The sequence below is a fragment of the Podarcis raffonei genome, chromosome 2 (genome assembly GCF_027172205.1).
Source record: "Podarcis raffonei isolate rPodRaf1 chromosome 2, rPodRaf1.pri, whole genome shotgun sequence".
In the NCBI taxonomy this organism is placed as follows: domain Eukaryota; kingdom Metazoa; phylum Chordata; class Lepidosauria; order Squamata; family Lacertidae; genus Podarcis; species Podarcis raffonei.
Window position 1 is genome coordinate 122,437,874 of NC_070603.1, and position 24,962 is coordinate 122,462,835.

Genomic DNA, 24,962 nt, shown 5'->3' on the forward strand with positions numbered 1-24,962 from the left:
TCCTTGCACAGCTGCGCAGAATTCAAAACAATTCCACTTCCCAGGCTCTTTCCCAGCCATTCAGTAACTTTCCAAGTACTGGCCGTCGTTGCCTAGCAACCTGCTGGGGACGGGAATCTTATCTCACCACAAAAATTCCTGGTATGCAACCCTTCTTCCAGAGCTGTTTTTTTCAAACGTAGCTCTTTTATGTGAACCAGAGAATTAAACCTTTCTGCGTTCACTCTCTTTAGCCCGAAATGCAGCATACCTTTTGGGGCTCCGTTGCCTTGAAATACACTCCTCTCGGTGTCCAGCTGTCTGTTTCAGCTTCTGGCTGCAGGCAGACGCTTTCTTTATCTCCTTAGGTGCAGAGGATGGCAACGATTCATCAACCTCTCACCTCTCATGCAGATTCTCATAGATCAGAATCCATCGGCAATGCTACCAGATGTCGAATTCAAGCCAGCAGAGCCAGCGAAGCTCCGAGGAATTTGGCCACCCTCCAGGTGCCCGGCTTGAATCCTTCTTGACCTCCCCTGCCAGCGACTCCCGGCAGGATCAAGGGAGGTCTCCAATCGGCGATTCTTCTCAACGTGAAGAAGAACACACCACTCCTCCCCCTCCCATAGCCAGGGGGGGGGAAAGAGACAGACAGAAATATATCTACATACTTTTATTCCTGTCTTTCCAGCAGTACAGAGAAAACATGTCTGTACCCTCACATCCCCAGCTGCAGAGAGAGAATAAACTCCACCCATGTACTTCCAGTACAGGGTCATGTGCCACTCTGAGCTAACATCCGGCGCTCAGTGCACTGAATAGACTGTGCCTGGTTCCCACGGCATAGTCCCATAACATCCACATCCTGTTTACCATTCCAGCCACCTGGAGCTCGCTTCTGCATTGCTCCTTTTTCGTAACACCACTAACCCCAAATAAACATTTAAGCAACACCAACTTGACGAAAACAAAACAGGGGAACCAAAACGAGAACTGCTTAAAACATTATAAAACATTTTTGTCATTTGCCCCCAACCCAAGAGATGTTCCAGCAATGTCCCAGTGGCCTCCCAAGAGCCTCTTTTGGCTGTTCAAGGTGAGTCTGGGCTCCGCCCCCTAGGCCAGGTGGAAATGGGCCTTGCAGCAGGGAGCAGGTCTCCCTTCCAGCCTTCAGGGAATGGTAGGCATAGTAGTGACCTGAAAGTAGATCATAAGGAGGCTGTGGAAGCCTCCTCATGTGTAGAGCTCCCATTCACAGTTTCCATGGTAAAAGTGGGGTGTCATCCTCCTGAACCCCACCAAAGATAATAAATAATAATAATAATAATAATTTATTATTTATACCCCGCCCATCTGGCTGTGCTTCCCTAGCCACTCTGGGCGGCTTCCCAACAAAATATTAAAATACTGTACTACATCAAACATTAAAAGCCTCCCTAAACAGAGAAGAAAGGAGTCCTGCCTGAAAATGAGTCTTCTACAAATCACCATTAAAAACATTTCATTTTCTGTCTACCTTTTATCTCTGCCAATCCGGAGCTCTGGCCCTGCAGCCTTCCTCGTTTTCTTGCCAGGGGGGCTTCCTCACCCCCAACATCTCCCCATGTCCCCATCTCCATTCCCTGGGACTCACCAGATCTCTCTGAGGGTCCTGGGAGAGAACAGTCAGAGGCGGTGGGAGACAGCCTGACCAGGTCAACCGTCCATCTTCCCCCTTCCATCCTTGCTAGGTACGCAAGAGAATAATAATAATAATAATAATAATTTTTGTATCCTGCCCTCTTCGGCCGAGGCAGGGCCCAGAGTGGCTAACATCATAAAAACAACACAATATGTATAAAAACAGAGATCTATTAATTAAAATACATCTTAAAATTAATTCAGACAAGTTAAAATCTAAGCAGCTGGCAATTATCAGGTTGGAACTGAAAGTGGTTAATACTTGCCAGGACCAACTGTTTCCACTGATGATACAAGGACCTGTGAGCGGGTTGGGGGCCTCCTTCGGGCTTGTTTTATACAAATGAAATTAAGTCAAACTGCATCCTGCCCAAAGGCCTGGCGGAACTGCTCCATCTTGCAGGCCCTGCGGAAAGATGTCAAATCCCACAGGGCCCTGGGAGAGTGGTCCACCAAGCCGGGGCCACGGCTGAAAAGGCCCTGGCTCTAGTCAAGGCCAGTCTAATTTCCCTGGGGCCCGGGATCTTCAAGGTGGTGTTGTTAGCAGTAAGAGGGTGAAAGAGGAGCTCAGAAGCCTAAAGAAGCTGCAGGTTCCGAGGGAGGGAGGGAGGGAGGGAGGGAGGGAGGGAGGGAGGGAGAAGAAAAGGAGCCTCAGAGAAGCTGCAGGGATTCCTCTGCCCTAGATATTCTCCAGCCCCTGCAGAAGCCCAAATGGGGCATATATTAAAAATTTATATCCCCCAATCTGGTGGGTTTCTCACAGCCACTCTGTGCGGCTAAGAGCATATAGGAAAACAAAACATCAAACATAAAAAACAGAATATCCTATACAGGCAACAAACAAACCAATAATAAGAATAGCAACAATAATAACAACATGTTTACAGTTATACCCAAATTAAAATAAGAACCCACCCCAACAAAACAATTAACCAACACCAACCCAACGAAAACAAAACAGAGGAACCAAAATCAGAACCTTTTAAAGCATTTTAGCCAGTTGCCCCAACCCAAGAGTTGTTCCAGCAATGTCCCAGTGGCCTCTACGGAGCCTCTTTTGGCTGTTCAAAGTGAGCCTGGGCCAGGTGGCATGGGCCTTGCACCAGGGAGCGGTCTTCCTTCCAGGCCATAAGGCATGGGAGCCACAGTAGTGACCTGAAAGTAGATCCCATTGAATGCAGTGGTTTTTATATCTATATAGGGCTCCTCTGCCTATTCCTCCTCTTCTGGCAACATATTGGTGCATGCTCCAGGTGAGAGACTTTGGAGAAGACCTCTTCCCTGCCTTCCTCCAAGTCAAGACCTTCTTGCATTGTATGTTCTCCTGTCTTTTCTGCTTGCTTGAGGGAGGGTTTTCCTCCAGCCCCCACCCATCCATTTCTCCGTCTCCACCCCCAACCCCCTGAAACTCAGCCAACCTCTCCCAGTCTCGGAGGCGGGGAGTCCCAGCTCAGGTCCTTCCTAGGACCACAAATCCAGCTTCTGTGGAACTATTTTGCAGGACTCAGAAGTCTAAACAAGCTGCAGGTTTTTGGGGGTGAGGGAGAAGCAAAGGCGGCCTCAGAGCCCCTCCAGGGATTTTCCTGCTGGAGGGGAAGCCTCCCAATATATCAGAGGCCCACCCAGTTTCCACAGCCTCCTCTCCCTCCTTTATCTTATTCCTTGCTTCCACTCTCCATCCCCCCAAGTCCCTATCTCCACTCCCCTGCAACTCACCAGATGTCTCTGAGGGTCCTGGGAGGGAACATTCAAAGGTGGTGGGGAGGGATGCAGGAGACAGTCTGTCCAGGTCAACTGTCCATCTTCCTCCTTCCATCCTCGCTTGGACTGAAGAGCTCAGAAGCTGCAGGTTCCTGGGAGGGAGGAAGAAGCAAAGGCAGCCTCAGAGACCCTGCAGTCAGTTTCCTGCCCAAGACATTTTCCTGGTCAATGTGAAGCCATGCCTGAAAACTGGAACCATGCCTGAAAGAGGATCTTCTTCCCACCACCATTAAAAACATTTACTTCCTTTCCTGGCTTCCTTTCCACTCTGCCAACTTTGCTGCAGCAGTGGCTGGTGGTGAGAAACGAATGACATTTTATGGCCAGTGGTTCTCCTCTTCCCATCCTTAAAGTCTTCCCTCCTCCATCTCTCCCAACACCTTGGTTCCTTCCTAGGGCTGGTCTGCTATACAGAGAGACTGCGCCCTCCTTGGGGGCTTTCCTCCTGAACCCGCCCCCCCCCCAGCCTGGGAAGGCATCGAAGAATAAAAGGGCCCATGCCACGTAGTGTTGAAATGAGTTTCCAGCTGACCCTCCCCTCCCCCCCTCTTTTCCCAAAACATCAATGTCTCACTCCTCCTCTTCCCAGAGCCATCCTGCCTCCTTTCCTTTTTTTGGGGGGGGGGTTCCTCGCCCACCCTAAAACTGCCTCTTCCCCCGCCTGCTCTCCTCCTGGGGCGCCCCTGCACCCCTAAAAGCCTTTTGCACTCATCGCAGCCCTTGGGGGGCTGAATTGGGGGTGCAACCCCACGCATGCGCCCTCCCACCGCTGCCCCTTTGCAAAACTGCTTTCCCCTGGAGGGCTTCTTTCCTGCGAAGGAGCTGCTCTGGCTCGGGAGCCCCCCCCCAAGAAAAAACACCCACACCTCCCTCTTTTTCCTACCTTGCAAAAGGCACAGTCTTCCGTGCTACCAAATCTCCTCCCTCGCAGTTGTTCAAATGCAGGAGGATGTGACAACTGGAGGAGGAAGTGACGCTTTCCCTCTCCTCCCCCAGGAAGTCCTCTCTCATAATATAATCGCTGCTTTTAACCCTTAAAGAACCAGCGCCTCTCCCACCCCCCACCCAAACTGCGTGGTGCTGGAGACATTGCGGATTCCGCCTATGGGGACCCCACAAAGCGCCCCCCTCCCTTGGAGGGCCCGCTCTCCTTTTCTTCCTGCATTTTCAGGGCGGTGGGATTTGCATTCTGCAGGGGGTCCGCTCCAAGGTTGCCAAATCATAAACTTAGGGACTTAATACCAATTAAAATCCTATTATAAGGAGAACGTCTGCTTTTGATGGCAGTCCGAGAGGGTTGCATCATGGCAAATGTGGTGACCCAACACCTCCATATGCCCCCATGCTGATCTGCACGGGAGCGAGCTGTTGAGGCGACTGCGGGTCAGCCTGCTCCCTTGTACGCCAGATTTCCGGGAATGCTTAAACCCTTTCGTTCCCTACCGCCTCATTTGTGCCTCCCTCCAATGTTGAGAGAGCTGCTGCCATAGTGCAAGACCAGAACTGGAAACTCGAGGTCAAGGAATAATACAAATGTAGGGTTGGAAGGGAGCACAAGAATCATCTAGTCCAGGAGTAAAGGTAAAGGGACCCCTGACCATTAGGTCCTGTCACGGACGATTCTGGGGTTGCAGCGCTCATCTCGCTTTACTGCCCAAGGGAGCCAGCGTACAGCTTCCAGGTCATGTGGCCAGCATTATTAAGCATGATTAAGCCGCTTCTGGCAAACCAGAGCAGCGCATGGAAACGCCGTTTACCTTCCCACCAGAGCGGTACCTATTTATCTACTTGCACTTTGATGTGCTTTTGAACTGCTAGGTTGGCAGGAGGTGGGACCGAGCAACGGGAGGTCACACCGTCGCAGGGATTCGAACCACCGACCTCCTGATCGGAAAGCCCTAGGTTCTGCGGATTAGACCACAGCACCACCCGCGTCCCAGTCCAGCGGTAGTCAACCTTTTTATACTTACCGCCCACTAATGCCTCTTTCTTGATGGTAAAATTTCCTTACCGCCCACCAGGACTTGATGGAAGGAGGATTCAGAACCCCCTACCGCCCAGTTAGAATCCGGAAATGCCCACTAGTGGGCGGTAGGGACCAGGTCGACAATCCCTGATCTAGACCAACCCCCTGCAATGCAGGAAAAACCACCCGACCTCTGCTGAAAAACCTAAAAAAATGAAGGAGAGTTCACCACCTTCCATGGTAGCTCATCTCACTGGCAGTCAGAAATTTCTTCCTAAAGCTTAGGATTAGATGTATTTTTACTCCTTGCATAAAATACAGATGCAGGAAGAGTGGGAAAGCCAGGAGGTAATTGTAATCTCTGTATTTACATGGATTTAAGTGAAAGAAGCTCTCCACACCACTGATTTCACCAGGCAGCTAGCCCAGTGAGCAGTTGACAGCCCCCCTGACAGCAGGTGTATGATTTCTCCCATGTGAATTCTTGTATGAATTCCATGAAGTTTCACAACAGCGGAGCTCCAATTATTATTATTCTTTTTAAAAAAAATTATTATATTTTCCATGCTTATTACATAACTGGAGAAAAATATTAGAAAAAGGCAATACCGATAAAGAGTACAAATTAAGAAGGGGGGGAGGAAAAGAAAACTTACACTATCTATTGTTATTATTAAGAGTTATTATTAAGATAAAGAATATGACATAAATTTGAGATTGCAATTTCATGTTACAGTAAAAAAAATCTCATTATCATTAAACCCAACCTCCCGTTTATTCCTTTGTTCTTTCTACATAACTTTACTGCCATACCAAAATACTATTTTTTATATTATTTTTACACAGTTTAGTAATATTTATATAAGCAATTAATAAAGACTGCTGAGATCACTCAAAAGTAGCTATAGATTTTAACATGGTATAGTTTTGTTTAAGATATATTCTGAAGGCCTCCCATTTTGATACAAATTCAGCTCTCGGTTTATTTTTTCCTGATGAGCTATCTAATTCAGCATATTCAGTCAATTTTTGAATCCACTCCTGTCTGGAAGGAATTATGTCGCTTTTCCACCTTGATGGCTATAAGGACTCTCGCTGCCACTGTTGCATACAAAAAAATACCTTTAATATTTTTTTGAATATCTGAGTCAGTGATCCCCAACAGATATGCCTCTGGCTTTTTTATTACAGTGGTACCTCAGGTTACAGACCCTTCAGGTTACAGACTCCGCTAACCCAGAAATAGTGCTTCAGGTTAAGAACTTTGCTTCAGGATGAGAACAGAAATCGCACAGTAGCAGCAGGAGGCCCCATTAGCTAAAGTGGTACCTCAGGTTAAGAAGAGTTTCAGGTTAAGAACGGACCTCCAGAACAAATTAAGTTCTTAACCCGAGGTAACACTGTAAAGGAAAGTCTTAACATTTTTTCTACTTCTGAATGGATTGCCTCCCAAAATTTTATTTTACTACATTGCCACCATATATGATACAGTGAGCCTGTTTGATCTCCACAACAGTAACCTTTGGCTCCTTTGTACATTTTGGCTAATTTCCATGGAGTTAAATACCACCGGTGCTGCATTTTTAAAAAGCTTTCCCTTATGGCACAGCACATGGTAAATTTCCAATTATTCTTCCACAGATTTTCCCATTGGGACAATGTTATAAGATACCCAAAGTCTTGAGACCACTTTATCATGGCAGATGTAACTTCTTCCTCCTTGACTCCCCAGTGGAGGAGGCGATAAGCTTTAGAGAGAGTTTTACTTTTTGAGTTTATTACGTTGGATTCAAATCTTGAGGTTTCCTTGGCAAACTCTTTTTTGCTACTTTAAATTTTTCGAATATTGGATAATATTGGAACCAATCTGTCATAATATCTCTTAATTCCTCAAAACCTTTAACTTTCAGTTGGTTATCTTCTTTTAAAATTATTTTATAAGTAGGCCAATTTCACAACATTTTTTTTTTCTTCACCACTGTGGCCTCTGCTTGGAAAGGCCAACCACGGGATTTTAGGCTCCAACCGATCTTTGTATTTCTCCCAAACTTTAAGAAGTGATCTCCTTATAATATGATTTGAGAAATCTCTGTGTATTTTTGCCTTTCCATAAATTCAATAAGCGTGCCAAGCCCAACGATTCTTATGTCCCTCCAAATCCAATAAACCTATATCTTGCAAATTAGCGGTGCTAATTTGCTGCTTTCCTCATTACAAGCATCGAAATATTTTCCTCATCTTGATTCACTAATTTGCTAATTTGCTGCTTTCCTCATTACAAGCATCGAAATATTTTCCTCATCTTGATTCACTTATGCAAAATGAGTTGTGAAATCTGACCAAATCTTTTCCCACATTCCAAGTATATATATGGTTTATCCCATGTGAGTTCTTTTATGAGAAGTAAGCTTAGATCCCTGTGCAAATCTCTTTCCACAGTCCAAACATTTTTATGGTTTCTCCCCTGTGTGAGTTCTTTTATGAGAAGTAAGGCTAAATCCATGTGCAAATCTCTTTCCACACTCCAAACATTTATATGGTTTCTCCCCTGTATGAACTCTTTGATGAGATCTAAGGCTTGAGCTTTGAGTGAAGTTTTTTCCACACTCAAAACAGGTATATGGTTTCTCCCCTGTGTGAATTCTTTGATGATATTTAAAGCTTGAGCTTTGAGTGAAGCTCTTTCCACACTCAAAACATGCATACGGTTTTTCACCTCTGTGAATTTTTTGATGTATATGAAGGCTTGTACACTGGATGAAGCTCTTTCCACACTCAAAGCACTTATATGGCTTCTCCCCTGTATGGATTCTGCGATGGCTAACAAGGTATGTGCAGTTACTAAAGCTCTTTCCACATGTCACACATTTATATGGTTTTTCCCCTGTATGGATTCGCTCATGCAAAGTAAGGTGTGAACTCTGACTGAAGCTCTTCCCACACTCAAAGCATTTATACGGCTTCTCACCAGTGTGAGTTCTCTTATGAGAACTAAGGTGTGAACTCTGGCTGAAGCTCTTTCCACATTCCAAGCATTTATATGGTTTCTCCCCTGTGTGGGTTCTCTTATGTGAAGTAAGGTTAGCCCTGTAAGCAAAGCTCCTTCCGCACTCCATACATTTATAAGATTTCTCTCCTGTGTGAATTCTTTGGTGCGATGTAAGACTTGAGCCGTGACCGAAGCTCATTCCGCACTCCAAACATTTATACGGCTTCTCCCCTGTGTGGGTTTTTTGATGCGATGCAAGGCCTGAGCTGTAACGGAAGGTCTTTCCACAGTCCAAACAGGTATGCGGTTTCTCCCCAGTGTGAATTATTTGATGCAATGTAAGGTTTCCCCTGCGACTGAAGCTCTTTCCACACTCAGAGCACCTATGTGGTTTCTCCCTGCTGTGGACTTTCTGATGTCTTTTAAGGTTTAAGTGGCGCTTGAAACTCTTTCCACATTCTAGGCATTTGTATGATTCCTGTCCTGCGTGAATTCTTTCATGTGATTTTAGGCCAGAGCTGTCACTGAAATTCTTTCCACACACCAAGCATTTGCACGGTTTCTCCTCTGTGTGGATTCTGCAGTGTGAATTGAACTTAGATTTACTTTGGAATGTTTTGCCACATAAAGGTCTCTCATTTGTTCTCTTCCCCTTCTGATGTTTTTTCTGAACTGGGATTCTATGGCCGTTATCAGTCTGCATAAGAAGACCATCATTCCTCCCAATCTCTTCTTGGTTTTTCTCTTGTGGTCTTGTTTCTTGTTGATCTTGAAAGGTCTTTCCTTTGACCTCATTCTTGGTTCTCTCTGATGAGACCCAAGAACAATGACTGTCGTGTTCATCACCTGCTAAGGGAGGATGACAATTAAAAATGTAATCCAAATCATAATCCTAGTTAGACTTTCTGTAACATCTGATGGTGATTTTATTATTTATACCCCATCCATATGTTTGGGTTTCCCTAGCCATGCTGGGCAGCTTACAGCATACAGTGGTGCCTCGCAAGACGAAATTAATCCGTTCCGCGAGTCTCTTCGTCTTGCGAAGCACGGCTATTAGCAGCTTAGCGGCTATTAACGGCTTAGCGGCTATTAACGGCTTAGCAGCTTTAAGAAAAAGGAAACAAACTCGCAAGAACTCGCAAGAAGTTTCGTCTTGCGAAGCAAGCCCATAGGGAAATTCGTCTTGCGGAACGACTCAAAAAACGCAAAACCCTTTCGTCTAGCGAGTTTTTCGTCTTGCGAGTTTTTCGTCTTGCGGGGCACCACTGTATATAAAACATGGTAAAACATTAAACATTAAAAACTGCCCAATACAGGGCTGCCTTCAGGTGTCTTCTAAAAGTTACGTAGTCAACTGAAGGGAGAACACCACCACTGAGAAGAAAAGGCTGATGGAAACATTCCTTCACGTCTACAGGGTTGCCACCATTTAGGGCTTTAAAGGTCAGCACCAACACTTTGAATTGTGCTCGGAAATGTACTGGGAGCCACAGAGGCAGCACTTCCGGTTGGGCTCACCCTGGCGGAGGCTGAAAATAACATCGCAGATCTTTTGCATGAGATGGGGGTAATCATCCAATCCCAACACCAGCCCCCAATCCGGAAAGGAATAAGGGGGATGGGGGCGCTGGGGGATGGCAACTCTTTGGCAACTCTCCAAAGTCACTGCCATGAGCAAACAAATTACTGTTTTTGAAGATGAGAAATTGGATTTAATTAATGGGCATACTCGGAGTGAGGAGGGATAAGTTACTCTGCTAACTGATTCAGTCACTGAGGAACTAAAAAGATTTGAATTGAAGAGGGATTATCATCACGACGGAGCTGGTACGTCAGAACAAAGACAGGGAGTGAGCCTTCTTTGTTTCTCTTGATATATTCTGTATTTGCTATTTTACCTGGCAAAATTCTCCCCACCCCCTGGAAAGGATTGACTCTGCCGGTGGACTATGTAAGCAAGAGAGATTGGAGTGCACTATAATATTTGAAACTTATTTTGACTTCATCATTAAATGTGTGGAGAAGATTTATGAAAAAGATGATATTATTTTTAATGGACTTTCACAAGTGGATTGGGGAGTCAAGGCTTTCTGGCCAAAGTGCGGGCTTATCTATTTGGATGTCTGCCCGGAATAGTTGGCAGAGAGCCAGAATTTCTCCATTTTAAGCCATGTCATTGTGCATATTTTGAATGAAGAAATGAAAGTAAAGACATGGAGAAGAAATCATCCACACAGGAACATATTTCTAGATACAGGTAGGTAGGCGTGTTGGGTTTGCCGTAGTCAAAATAAAACCAAACAAATTCTTCTAGTAGCACCTTAAAGGTAAATGTAAAGGGACCCCTGACCATTAGGTCCAGTCGTGACCGACTCTGGGGTTGCGGCGCTCATCTCGCTTTATTGGCCGAGGGAGCCGGCGTACATCTTCCGGGTCATGTGGCCAGCATGACTAAGCCGCTTCTGGCAAACCAGAGCAGCGCACGGAAATGCCGTTTACCTTCCCGCCAGAGTGGTACCTATTCATCTACTTGCACTTTGACGTGCTTTCGAACTGCTAGGTTGGCAGGAGCAGGGACCGAGCAACGGGAGCTCACCCCGTCACGGGGATTCGAACCGCCAACCTTCTGATCGGCAAGTCCTAGGCTCTGTGGTTTAACCCACAGCGCCACCCGTGTCCCTAAGCAGCACCTTAGAGACCAACTAAGTTTGTTATTGGTATGAGCTATCGTGTATCTGAAGAAGTGTGCATGCACACAAAATCTCATAACAATAACAAACTTAGTTGGTCTATAAGGTGCTACTACAAGAATTTGTTTTGTTTTGACAGGAACATATTGTTTGATTTAACTTGTTTGCTGGATGAACTCAGAGGCTGTGAAAAATGAATGAAGGAATAACACCGGACTGATTCATGGGAAACACCTGGACTAACTTGGAAGCTGAACAAATTTGAGATGATAGCCACCCTCTGAAGTCAGAGTACGGGAGGCTAAATAAAAAAAGACATAATTTGACACAACATTCGGACTCTTTGATTATATAATAATTTGGAATGTCTTTAATGTGATTTTTGTTGGATTGTTACTTGGAAAACTTAATAAATATTATTTATAAACAAAAAGGAAATGTACTGGGAGCCAGTGAAAATCCTTTAGGACCAGTGTGATATGGTACTGGCAGCCGCTCCCAGTCACCAGTCTAGCTGCCCCATTCTGGATAAATTGGAGTTTCTGAGTCACCTTCAAAGGTAGCCCCACACAGAGTGCATTGGAGTAATCCAAGCGGAAGATAACTAGAGCATGCACCACTTTGGGGAGACATTGTATGGGCAGGGAGGGTCTCAGCCTGCATCCCAGATGGAACTGGTTGACAGCTGCCCTGGACACAGAATTGACCTGCGCCTCCATGGACAACTCTGAATCCAAAATGTCTCCCAGGCTGTGCACCTGCTCCTTCAAGGGCACAGATACCCTGTTCAGGACCAGAGAGTCACCACAACCACCTGCCCCCTGTCTCCCAATAGCAGTACTTCTGTCTTGTCAGGTTTCAACCTCATTCCGTTAGCTGCCATCAGCTGACACGGTTTGAGGAAAATGGCTTTGTGGGCTAGAGAGGGACTGCTGCCATGACCCACAAGTCTCTCACTGCTGACCTGGCAGCTTGGCTGCTGCAAACCGAAAAAACCTGTCTCCATATTGAGATGAAGCCCATTCAGTACCTCATCTGGCAATTGCTGCAGCTACCACCGAGTGTGGGAAGGTTCAGGACCCAACAAATATTATATTCTGAAGAAGAATTTTCTTCACACCACCATTCATTGGCATAGACAAGGAGGGGTGGGGGGCAGCCCCCAGATCAAGTAAAGCATTAGAAATACTTAACTAACTGGCCAATCATGCCAGTGCTGCCCCCCCATTAAAAAGGCCTGCCCCCCCACCATAAATCTTGCACCCCTGCCACCACTGAAAAACATTCCTTTGCTTTTCTACCTTTCATCTCTCACAGCCCAGAACTCTGGCCCTGCAGCCTTCCTCGTTTTGTCGCCAGGGGAGCTTCCTCACCCCCAACATCTCCCCAGGTCCACCTTCTCCATTCCCTGAGACTCACCAGATCTCTCTGAGGGTCCTGGGACGGAACATTCAAATGTGGTGGGAGAAAGCCTGACCAAGTCAACCGTCCATCTTCCCCCTTCCATCCTCGCTAGGTCTGCAGGAGAATAATAATAATAATAATAATAATAATATTTTATCCTGCCCTCTCCGGCCGAGGCAGGGGCCAGAGTGGCTAACATCATAAAAACAACACAATATGCATGAAAACAGACATCAATTAATTAAAATACATCTTAAAATTAATTCAGACAAGTTAATATCTAAGCAGTTGGCAATTATCAGGTTGGAATTGAGCATGGTTAATACTTGCCAGGACCAACTGTTTCCACTGATCATACAAGGTCATGTGAGCAGGTTGGGGCCTCCTTTGGGCTTGTTTTATACAAAGGAAAGTAAGTCAAACAACAACCTGCCCAAAGGCCTGGCGGAACTGCTCCGTCTTGCAGGCCCTGTGGAAAGATGTCCAATCCCGCAGGGCCCTAGTCTCTTGTGGGAGAGTGGTCCACCAAGCCAGGGCCACAGCTGAAAAGGCCCTGGCTCTAGTCAAGGCCAGCCTAATTTCCCTGGGGCCGGAGATCTTCAAGGGGTTGTTGTTAGCAGTAAGAGGGTGAAAGAGGATCAGCCTCTTTCATCCTTCCTGAGGAGCTCAGAAGCCTAAACAAGCTGCAGGTTCCTTGGGAGGGAGGGAGGGAGGAGTAAAAGGAGCCTCAGAGAAGCTGCAGGGATTCATCTGCCCTAGATATTCTCCTGCCCCTGCAGAAGCCCAAATGGGGTATATATATAAAATTTATATCCCTCAATCTAGTTGGCTTCTCACAGGCACTCTGTGCGGCTAACAGCTTATAGGAAAACACAACAAAACATCAAACATAAAAAACAGAATATCCTATACAGGCAACAAACAAACCAACAACAATAACAATAACAGCAGCAGTAATGAATGGTTTACAGTTATACCCAAATTAAAAGGACCACTAACCCCAAATAAACATTTAAGCAACACCAACTCGACAAAAACAAAACAGGGGAACCAAAACGAGAACTGCTTAAAACATTATAAAACATTTTTGTCATTTGCCCCCAACCCAAGAGATGTTCCAGCAATGTCCCAGTGGCCTCCCAGGAGCCTCTTTTGGCTGTTCAAGGTGAGTCTGGGCTCCGCCCCCTAGGCCAGGTGAAAATGGGCCTTGCAGCAGGGAGCAGGTCTCCCTTCCAGCCTTCAGGGAATGGTAGGCATATTAGTGACCTGAAAGTAGATCATAAGGAGGCTGTGGAAGCCTCCTCATGTGTAGAGCTCCCACTCGCAGTTTCCATGGTAAAAGTGGGGTGTCTTCCTCCTGAACCCCACCAAAGATAATAAATAATAATAATAATAATTTATTATTTATACCCCGCCCATCTGGCTGCGCTTCCCTAGCCACTCTGGGCGGCTTCCCAACAAAATATTAAAATACTGTACTACATCAAACATTAAAAGCCTCCCTAAACAGAGAAGAAAGGAGTCCTGCCTGAAAATGAGTCTTCTACAAATCACCATTAAAAACATTTCATTTTCTGTCTACCTTTTATCTCTGCCAATCCGGAGCTCTGGCCCTGCAGCCTTCCTCGTTTTCTTCCCAGGGGGGCTTCCTCACCCCCAACATCTCCCCATGTCCCCATCTCCATTCCCTGAGACTCACCAGATCTCTCTGAGGGTCCTGGGAGAGAACAGTCAGAGGCGGTGGGAGACAGCCTGACCAGGTCAACCGTCCATCTTCCTCCTTCCATCCTCCCTAGGTAATAAAAGGTTTACAGTTAGACCCAAATTAAAAGAACCACTAACCCCAAATAAACATTTAACCAACACCAACTCGACGAAAACAAAACAGGGGAACCAAAATGAGAACTGCTTAAAACATTATAAAACATTTTTGTCATTTGCCCCCAACCCAAGAGATGTTCCAGCAATGTCCCAGTGGCCTCCCAGGAGCCTCTTTTGGCTGTTCAAGGGGAGTCTGGGCTCCACCCCCTAGGCCAGGTGGAAATGGGCCTTGCAGCAGGGAGCAGGTCTTCCTTCCAGCCTTCAGGGCATGGTAGGCATAGTAGTGACCTGAAAGTAGATCGTAAGGAGGCTGTGGAAGCCTCATTATGCGTGGAGCTCCCAGTCACAGTTTCCATGGTAAAAGTGTAACCTCTGCTACCAGATGTCGGATTGCAAGCCACCAGAGCCAGTCCCAGCTCTTAGTCCAGAGGAATTTGGCCACCCTCCAGGTGCCCGGCTTGAATCCTTATTGACCTCCCCTGCCAGCGACTCCCGGCAGGATCAAGGGAGGTCTCCCTCGGCGATTCTTCCCAACGTGAAAGAAGAACACACCATTCCTCCCCCTCCTCTCCCAGGGAGGGGGAAAGAGACAGACAGAAATATATTTACATGTCTTTATTCCTGTCTTTCACCAGTACAGAGAAAACATGTCTGTACACTCTGATTCCAACTGCAGAGAGAGAATAGACTCCACCCATGTACTTCCAGTACAGGGTCATGTGTCACTCTGAGCTAACATCCGGTGCTCAAAGCTCTGAACAGACTGTCTCTGGTTCCCACGGTACAATCCAATAACACCAGTTTCCTGTTTACCATTCCAGCCACCTGGAGCTCGCTTCTGCATTGCTGCTTTTTCGTAACAAAAAGTGGGGTGTCTTCCTCCTGACCCCCACCAGAGAAGAAAGGAGTCGCGCGTGAAAATGAATCTTCTACACATCACCATTAAATCATTGCTTTCCTTTGTTTTTACCTTTTATCTCTGCCAGTCCAGAGCTCTGGCCCTGCAGCCTCCCTCCTTTTATTGCCAAAGGAGCTTTCTCACTCCCAACATCTCTCCATGCCCCCCTCTCCATCCCCTGCAACTCACCAGATCTCTCTGAGGGTCCTGGGAGGGAAAGCTTGGAGGCCGTTGGGAGGAATGCAGGAGACAACCTGACCAGGTCTACCGTCCACCTTCCTCCTTCCATCCTCGCTAGGTTTGCAGGATCAGCCTCTTCCATCCTTCCTGAGGAGCTCAGAAGCTGCAGGTTCCTGGGAGGGAGATAGAAGCAAAGGCAGCCTCAGAGGCCCTGCAGGCATTTTTCCACCCAAGATATTTTCTTGGTGAATGATAAGCCTGCCTAGGTGTGGAGCTCCCACTTGCAGCGTCCATGATAAAAGAGGATTTTCCCGCTCCTGAACCCCACCATGTGAGGAAAGTGGAGTCATGCCTGAAAGAGGATCTTCTTCCCCCTGACATTCAAAACATTCATTTCCTTTGCTGGCTTCCTTTCCTCTTTGCCAGCCTGGAGCTGTGACAGGGCTGCCCCCCCCCCAGCCCCACTTTAAGGGAAGGGGCTGTAGCTCAAGGGCGGAGCATCTCCTCAGCAGGCAGAAAGCCCCCGATCCAAGACCCCCCCTTGGTCTAACCCTGCCCTCTCTACCCAGCATTGATCCCATTCTCTCCAAAACATCCACGCCTCCTTCCTCCTCTCCCCATAGCCATCCTGTCCCCTTTCCTTTGGGGGGTTTCCTACCCTACAACTCCCTCCACCCCCCGCCTCGCCTTCTTGGCTTGCTCTCCTCCTGGGGCGCCCCTGCACCCCTCGAGGTCCTTTGCTCTCCCCACAGCTCTTTGGGGGCTCAGTTGTGGGGTGCAACCCCATGCATGCTCCTCCCCCGGAGGGCTTCTCTCCTGCTCTGACACGGGAGCCCCCTCCCCGCGCAAAAATAAATCCCCCTCTTTTCCTGCCTTGCAAAAGGCACAGTCTTCCGCTCTGCCGAATCTCCTCCCTCGCAGCTTTTCAAATGTAACAAACGTAGGAGGAAGTGACGCTTCCCCTCTTCCCCAGGAAGTCCTCTCTAGCAATATAATCGCTGCCTTTAACCCTTGAACAGCCAGTGTTCCGCCCCCGCCCCCCGCTAAAAAAAAACTGTAATGCGCTGGGGTCATTGCAGATTCTGCTTCATGGGACCCCATAAAGTAGGGTTACTACCTTTCTTCTGGCAAAATACAGGGCAGTTGGGGGTGACTCCCCCCTCCCCCAATCTGTTGCTGAAATTATTTCAAAGCAATCCATTACAATCTTTTGCAGCCTAATAGGATGCCCCCTCTGAAATTTCTCTATTTTTCTCTCATCGTTCCAACAATTTCCTCCATCATTTCTCCAACAATTTCATTTTCCAGAAGGTGGAAGGAGCAACAAGGGGATCATCTATCTTGGGCCTGATCCTGACCTATTTTTCTTTAAAAAAATTATAGTATAATGTACCGGTTAGCACTGAACTCTGGAGAAATTATTCAGAATGCATACAAAATATTCCTATATTTTCTATATCACTAATAATAATAATAATAATTTATTTATATGCCGCCTATCTTGACTGTGTTCCTCCAGCCACTCTAGGTGGCTTCCAATCCACTCTTTTTGTGGGAGGACGACAAATTGAGCACTTGTTCAGCCCAGGGCTATTTTTCCAGAAAAAGAGGCACCAGAACTCTCCATGAACCCTCCCTCGTTCTCTTATAATGGCAATGGCACCTACCTGAGAGGAGCCGTGACTCGAGTTCCCGCGTGTTCTAGCTGGGAAAAAAAAACCCTGGTTCAGCCATATGTGTTGGGCCACTGGGATCCCGAGACAGCCCCATGGTTGTCGAGAAGGCCATGAAGTCCCACACAGGCACCTGAAGAAGTGTGCATGCACACGAAAGCTCATACCAATAACAAACTTAGTTGGTCTCTAAGGTGCTACTGGAAGGAATTGTTTTGTTTTGTTTTGACTACAGCAGACCAACACGGCTACCTACCTGTAACTAGGCCTATTTGAGGCAGCCTCAGTATGGATGCCACGCCAAACACCATCGTGAGAGGGTTCTCCAAAACCACCACATCCCTCAGCTCAGTGAGGGAAGCTGAAGGGCAGCATGGTGCTGTAATAAACGAAAATCTGCCCTTATTCCCTTATGAGGGACACAAGAGCTCTTATAGAGTTCTTTTGTAGGTTCTCCATCGGTCGGAGAAAAGAACAGAGGCCAACCAGAGAATATTGAGAAGCAAAGCAGCTAGTAAGCTTTATCTTTCTTGAACTGTTGCAACAGGGTGCCCCCTTCACACGCAGGAGGACCCAGAACCAAGGTGTGTCCGCCCTTATATAGACATTTTAAATTGCCCGCCTTGGAGTCCAAGACCACCCCCAGAAACATCATACCTACATCACAGAAGGGGTGTAGCTCAAGACCACCACCCCAGATACATCATACCTACATCACAGAAAGGGCGGTCAACAGCAGAAATCTGAGTGTTTTGTTTACCTCCTGTCTGGCAAGTTACCTGTTAATGCTCACTTGATTGGATACCCTGGGGAGCCTGGCCAGTCTTTTGTAATGATAAATACTTAGTTCCTGAGCCAGTTTACAGGCTCACACTATTCATACACAGACATACCCTTAAGAGAGGATTTGTGAAGGAAAAGACAATGGGGAGGCTTTTCCATTTGACTTTGCAGAGAAAACATTTGGTCAGTTTGGGAGTCAAAAATGGCTCCAGGGCTGTTTTCCTGTGCTGCTTCAGACATGTGGTTTATATATTTATGTACGTGTTTGCTTGGTACATTTATGAACATTTATTATATATATAAGACCTTAATTTTTTTTATTTCAGTGCCCTCAACCCAATCTCTGCTCTCTCTGGTCATAGAATCATAGAATCATAGAGTTGGAAGAGACCACAAGGGCCATCGAGTCCAACCCCCTGCCAAGCAGGAAACACCATCAGAGCACTCCTGACATATGGTTGTCAAGCCTTTGCTTAAAGACCTCCAAAGAAGGAGACTCCGCCACACTCCTTGGCAGCAAATTCCACTGTCGAACAGCTCTTACTGTCAGGAAGTTCTTCCTAATGTTTAGGTGGAATCTTCTTTCTTGTAGTTTGGATCCAAACACCACAAACAACCCCTCAGACCAAGAGGCAGTGCGGATTGTCCTGGTAAGGCAGATGGAATAGTTAGATGGAATATTGTGGCAGACAGCAAGAGAGAATCCAAATTGCTTCCTCGGCGAAGGAGATACTCAATTTCCCCCTTTGTGCAGCCATCAAGGGGCTTCCTTAAAGCACCAGCCATCTGACTGGTGTTGAAATAATTTGACTGAACGGAGAAGTATTAAATGTTCAAAATAAACAGCAGTGGTCCCAATCCACCCCTGCAAGGCTTTTCTTTCCAAGTGCTCTTTCTGTGTAGAGAGAGCTGCTTATCCTTCTGTCTGAGCTCTAGAGGGAGCAGCTATTTTCCTTGAGACCCCCCCAGTCCTTCCTTCAAGTAAACTCCTCCCCCCTGTCCCCAAATACATACAGGCACACAATGATTGCTTATTGTAGAAATTCCTTTATTTCTTTAGCTATTAGTGTCTACTGTATTTCAAAATCAAAATTTTAACACACACACACTTTTAAGTTGTTCGGGGTCAAGTTCAACCGGGGTCCGGCACACTTTCCTCTCGCAGCTCTGGTCTTCCCCCGGGACCTTTGACTCAGCAGAGCGTAAAACACAGCGGAAGTAGAAGCTTGAACGTTCTGTCGTGTGGTAGCAATAACTCAGGCTGACAGGCAGTGTCCTTATCTTTAAAGTCTTTATTCCTTAGCAAAACACAACAGCTATAAATTTCCTGCCTGGCGAGAGAGCCGACATGTTGCTTGCTCTCTCCTTGAAGCAAACACGCAGACTGAAAAACACACAGAGAAATCCACACCCCTTCCGTGTTCTATGCCCGCCCTCAGAATGTGAGGCGTCATCACTCAGAACTCTTAACCCTGTCAGTTCTGAGCCCCCTCAACATAAGTAACTTTTCTTCACTTTGGGATGAACATCAAATCCAGTTCTCAAAATGGAGCCATGCATTGCTTCAATTCTTCCCTGGCCTAAAAACCAGAGGCACCCGATGGTATGACCAGAAGTGGGTTAAAGTTTCCAAAATGAAAACACTTATTGAACTGGATTCCCCCCTTCCTTCCTGTGATAATCCATTAGATATATTTTAACACATTGCCTAGACAGCTGCCAATTGAGTTAATCTAAATTAGCTGGCACTAATTGTGCCTGTAATGAACTCCAGGCATGCAGGCCTCCAACTGCTACCAAAGTTTATCCTCAAGATTTGTGTGCTTCCAAGAACCCTGGCTAAAATGGAAGGGGCGGTTCTAAGAGTTTATTTACAGATCCCTCCGTTGAGCAAAGAAACAACTAACATTTCGAGAAGCCCTTAAACATCTTAAGGTTTTAAAAGATCAGACCGGTTAAATCTGCAAAACGGGGAACTCTATGGATTCTGTGATCCCCTTAATAATACAGGAATAAGTCCTGCTCCTTTGTCATCCATGTGCAAGGTGCAGGGAGAATGTGGGACACCGCTGGAACAAAGAAAGGGAATGCACAATCACTAAAAACATTTCTAAACTACCCGGCTATTACAAAACAAATCAATTAATCTTTACTTAATGAGCTAGTTCACTGGAAACGACCAAGGGTCTTTGTGAAGGAGCCATCTTGTCTCCAGGAGCACCAGCCAAAAGCCTGCTGGAGTTGACATACAGCATGTGAATGTTTCGGCCTGTCCATGTTCTTTTTCCAGGTTAGATACTTTCATACAGAGTTTGAAAATATTAGCCCTTCCTTTCGTCTATATTCAAAGCTGTTCCTTACAGTCAACATCCTCCAGTTATTTTCTGTGACTTGCTCAGCTTCTTGAATTCCTCTTTTGAGGAAAGAACAGAACGGCGACTCATAGGATTTGAAATGTTGTCACAATGGCCTGCGGGGGCTTTTGAGATGCACTACAGACACCCAAGAAAGAAACAGGTGTTGAGCTTTGCTGCTGGCTAGAACAGACACACCCTCTTATATTTTCAGAGAAAAATATGAATACTTTTAACTTGGTGTGAGTTTGTTGTGGCTTCTTGCTTCTATGAATTCATTGAATGGTTATAAACCTAATTTTCCACTATATTGCAAGAATCTTTATGGTTTCTTTCCCACGTGGGTTTTGTGATGAGAATGAAGGGCTGAGCTGCAAGTAAAGGTCATTCCACATTCAAAACAAGAATACGGCTTTTACCCTCTGTGAATTCGCAGATGTCTGCTAAGGCTTGAACTCTGGCCAAAGCTCTTTCCACATTCAAAACATGCATATGGTCTTTCTCCTCTGTGAATTTTTTTATGTATACGAAGGCTTATACCCTGGCTGAAGCTCTTTCCACACTCAAAGCACTCGTATGGCTTCTCCCCTGTATGGATCCTGTGATGGCAAATAAGTTCTGTGTTAGTACAGAAACCCTTTCCACACGTCACACACTTATATAGTTTTTCACCTGTATGGTATCGCACATGCACTTTAAGGTGTGAACTCTGACTGAAGCTCTTTCCACACTCTGAGCATTTATATGGCTTCTCACCGGTATGAGTTCTCCGATGTGAACTGAGATGTGGACTCTGGCGGAAACTCTTTCCACATTCCAAGCATTTATATGGTTTCTCCCCTGTGTGAGTTCTCTTGTGTAAAGTAAGGCTAATTAGATGGGCAAAGTTTCTTCCGCACTCCAAACAGCTATATGATTTTTCTCCGGTGTGGATTTTTTGATGTGATGCAAGGCTTGAACCATAAGCGAAGCTCATTCCACACTCCAGACATTTATACGGCTTCTCCCCTGTGTGGATTTTTTGATGAGTTAGAAGACCTTGGCTATGATGGAAGCTCTTTCCACAGTCAAAACAGGTATACGGTTTCTCCCCTGTGTGAATTTTTTTATGATATACAAGGCCTGAGCTGTTACTGAAGGCCTTTCCACACTCTAGACAGGCATATGATTTCTTCCCTGTGTGAATGTTTTGATGTTTTTTAAGATTTAAGCAGCAATGGAAGCCCTTTCCACACTCCAAGCATATAAACGGTTTTTCTCCTGTGTGGATTCGCTCGTGTTCAGTAAGTTGTGAATGCCTACGGAAGCTCTTTGCACACTCCAAGCATTTGTGTGCTTTCTCCTCCGTGTGGATTCTGCAATGTGAGTTGAGGGCAGATTTGCTTCTGAACGCTTTCCCACACGATGGGCACTGATTTGTTTTCTCTCCCTGGCGGTCTTTCTCCTGGACTGGGATCTTATGGCTGTCATCAGGCCGCGCAAGAATGCCTTTATCACGCTTGGTTATGTCCGACGAGACCCGGGAACGACGACTGTCCTTCTGTCCACCTGCTGAAACTAAGGGAAGATCCAAATTAAGAGCATAATCCCCATTACAATCCCAGCAAGACTTGCAAGCCCCTCGTGGCTGGTTGCTGCAAAATGCAAACTGAGAAGGAGTCTTTTCAGTCCATCATCTGCCAAAGGAGGACAAAGCAAAGCAAAGGTTTTTAATAATGGCAAACTCTCCACGGTGGCATTTTTCTCTCTCTTCCTAATAAATGCATTATAATATTAATTCCAGAATGGCCATTAATTCTGAGATGATCGTGGGCATTTGATGTGCTTCGTCTAGTGGGGGGTGGGGACTGATTCAACATCCCAGCTAAGCTCCTACAAAGAAAGCTTGCAGGAGAGATGCTGTGAGCTGTGGAAACGGACACAGATTCTCACCCCAATGGGTCAAACCAATCCTGGATGAATCATAAAATTGTAGAGTTGGAAGGGACCACGAGGGTCATCTAGTCCAACCCCCTGCAATGCTGCAATCTATTGTCCAAGGTGGGGCTACCAACTAGGCTGTGGGAGCCTCCCCATGTGTGGAGCTCCCACTTGCAGTTTCCATGGTAAAAGTGCGGTGTCTTCCTCCTGATCCCCACCAGAGAAAAAAGAAAATGAATCTTCTACACATCACCATTAAATCATTCCTTTCCTTTCTTCTTACCTTTTATCTCTGCTAGCCTGGAGCTTTGGCCCTGCAGCCTCCCTCGTTTTATTGCTAAAGGAGCTTCCTCACTCCCAACATCTCCCCAGGTCCCCATCTCCATTCCCTGCCACTCACCAAATCTCTCTGAGGGTCCTGGAGAGGAACGGTCAGAGGTTGTGGGAGACGGCCTGACCAGGTCAACTGTCCATCTTCCCCCTTCCATCCTCGCTAGGATTGTGGGATCAGCCTCTTTTATCCTTGCTGAGGAGCTCAGAAGGCATTTTCCTAGGACGGAAAAATAAGCTACAGGAGTCTCAGAGGATCTGCAGGGATTCTCCTGTCCCAGATATTCTCCGGCCCCTGAAGAAGCCCAAATGGGGCATCCCCTCTGCAACAGTCCCCAATAGAATCTTCTTTGCACCACCATTAAAAAGACATTCCTCTCCTTTCTTTCCTCCGTTTGTCTCTGTTCTTAACCTGCAGCCTCCCTTGTTTTCTTGCCAGAGGAACTTCCTCACTCCCAACATCTCCCCATGTTCCCCCTCTCCATTCCCTGCAACTCACCAGATCTCTCTGAGGGTCCTGGGAGGGAAAGCTTGGAGGTCGTTGGGAGAAATGCAGGAGGCAGCCTGACCAGGTCAACTGTCCATCTTCCCCCTTCCATCCTCTCTAGGACTGCGGGATCAGCTTCTTTTATCCTTGCTGAGGAGCTCAGAAGGCATTTTCCTGGGACGGAAAAATTAAGCAAAAGGAGCCTCTGAGGACCTGCAGGGATTCTCCTGCCCCTGAAGAAGCCCAAATGGGGCATCCCCTCTGCAACAGTCCCCAACAGAATCTTCTTTGCACCACCATTAAAAAACATTCCTCTCCTTTCTTTCCTCCGTTTGTCTCTGTTCTTAACCTGCAGCCTCCCTTGTTTTCTTGCCAGAGGAACTTCCTCACTCCCAGCATCTCCCCGTGTCCCCCCTCTCCATTCCCTGTCACTCACCAGATCTCTCAGAGGGTCCTGGGAAGGAAAGCTTGGAGGTCGTTGGGAGGAATGCAGGAGGCAGCCTGACCAGGTCAACCGTCCATCTTCCCCCTTCCATCCTTGCTAGGTTTGCAGGATCAGCCTCTTCCACCCTTCCTGAGGAGCTCAGAAGCTGCAAGTTCCTGGGAGAGCGATAGAAGCAAAGGCAGCCTCAGAGGCCCTGCAGGCACTTTCCCGCCCAAGATATTTTCTTGGCAAATGATAAGCCTGCCTGGGTGTGGAGCTCCCACTTGCAGTTTCCATGATAAAAGAGGAGCGCCTCCCTCCTGAACCCCACCATGCGAGGAAAGTGGAGTCATGCCTGAAAGAAGATCTTCTTCCCACCACCTTTAAAAACACCCCTTTTCTTTTCCCTCTGCCATCCTGGAGCTGTAACACGGCTGCCTCACTTCCATTCCTCCTCCTCTCTTTCCCCTCACTGGCAGCGGGGGTTCAGGGTTTCAGCCAGAGGACATTCCCCCAGCCCTCAGTCCGTAGAGCATCCAACTCTTAATCTCAGGGTCATGGGGTTTGAGCCCCATGTTGGGCCAAACTTTCCTGCATCGCAGGGGGTTGAGCTAGATGACCCTCAAGGTCCCTTCCAACCAGGCAATTCTATCATGCTTCTTGCAGACCCCAGGAGGTGAGCCAGAGACTTTCTGCACGCAGAGCAGAGGCTCCACCACCAGTCCTCTTCTTATGCGTGCTAGCAGGGATCAAATCCTGGGTGGTCTCCTGCCCTCCCCACCCAGCACAGACCCCCCCTCCTTTTCCAACCTCCCCCCTCCTCCAAGATCCCCTTTCTGGAACTGCCCCTTTCCTAACCTTGGGGCGGGGGGGTAGGCGGAAGAGCAGTATCTCCTGCGCGCAGCACAACCGCCTCCCTCGCAGCTTTTCAAACGTGGGTGGAGGGGACACGCGCTCTCTCGCGCGCGCGCGCGGGCGCTTCTGCCCCTCCCCGAAAGTCCCCTCTAACTGTGCCTGGGTGGGGACCTGGGGGATTTCCAAAATGCAAACGTTTCTTACTTGCTTGCTCTCTGGCTTTTGAAGAAAAGAAAACGTCACAGAGATATTTATGGGAAGTGAAGAGAAGGAGCCTGGGCGCGTAGGGGACGGAAAGGTGCAATGAAATGGGAGTGGGAGATGCGGGGCGGGAGGAGGAGGATTTGCATTTGGGGGAGGGGCGATTGATGTCAAAGAGGGAAGAGCCCACCCCCCCACCCGCAGTCCGAGCGTTGCTGAAGCTCTTTCCACACTCCAAACTTTTATATGGCTTTTCACCAATATGAGTTCTCTGATGTGAGCGGAGATGTGCACTCTGACGGAAACTCTTTCCACATTCCAAGCACCTTGCGTAAAGTAAGGCTAATTCCATGGGCAAAGTTCCTTCCGCACTCCAAACATCTATATGATTTCTCTCCTGTGTGGATTATTTAGTGCGATGTAAGTTTAGAGCCATAGATAGGCTCCTTTACACAGACCCTTGGTCGGTTCTAGCGCGCTAGGATTCGTGTTTGTTTAGAAATTTGTTTAGAAACGTTTTTAGTCATTGTGCATTGCCTTCCTTTGTTCCAACCGTGTCCC

At 47.0% G+C, this 24,962-nt stretch overlaps 1 long non-coding RNA gene and 1 pseudogene across 1 annotated transcript; both read right to left on the reverse strand.

Annotated features, from left to right (window-relative positions):
- The window catches only part of LOC128408855 (zinc finger protein 658-like), a 49,324-nt pseudogene extending 24,905 nt beyond the window's left edge, over positions 1-24,419 (reverse strand).
- Positions 2,859-3,281, reverse strand: LOC128409521 (uncharacterized). Its single transcript, XR_008329243.1, has 2 exons — positions 3,131-3,281; positions 2,859-2,936 (listed from the first exon to the last, which is right to left on the reverse strand). It is a non-coding gene; the product is annotated as an uncharacterized LOC128409521 (long non-coding RNA).
- Positions 24,420-24,962: the final 543 nt, after the last annotated feature.